Consider the following 441-nt stretch of genomic DNA (forward strand, 5'->3'; position numbering starts at 1 on the left):
CGGTTCCCACCCGAGCTCCCAAGCCCCCCGCCCACCGGCCCGCCCTGCACCCTCGCCCAGCAAACAGCACCCCGCCACCCCCTGGCCGGGCCTCTCCATCCCAGAGTCCCGGCCACCATCACCCTACTTGAGCCTCGGCCAGGTCTCTGTCACCAGCCCCAGCTTCCCGTTCTCCCCCCGAATCTACTCCCTCCCCCTGCAGACCTGGAGGGACCCCCAATAGGGGTCTGATCCTGTCGTGACCGTAATCACGTGCAGTGACCTGCACCCGGTCCCCTGCTCCTTCCGGCACCTCTTTCACAGACACACAGGTGCCCGTGCACACACACACTCACGCACGCGCTCACAGCCTGGTGGGGCTTCCCCGCTCCCTCTGCTGACTGCGTCCGTCCCTGGAACCCCAGCTCCTCCGGGGCCTGACCCCCTGGCCGGCCCACCCGA

The sequence above is a fragment of the Crocuta crocuta genome, unplaced genomic scaffold (assembly GCF_008692635.1).
Source record: "Crocuta crocuta isolate KB4526 unplaced genomic scaffold, BGI_CrCroc_1.0 scaffold179, whole genome shotgun sequence".
Lineage (NCBI taxonomy): Eukaryota > Metazoa > Chordata > Mammalia > Carnivora > Hyaenidae > Crocuta > Crocuta crocuta.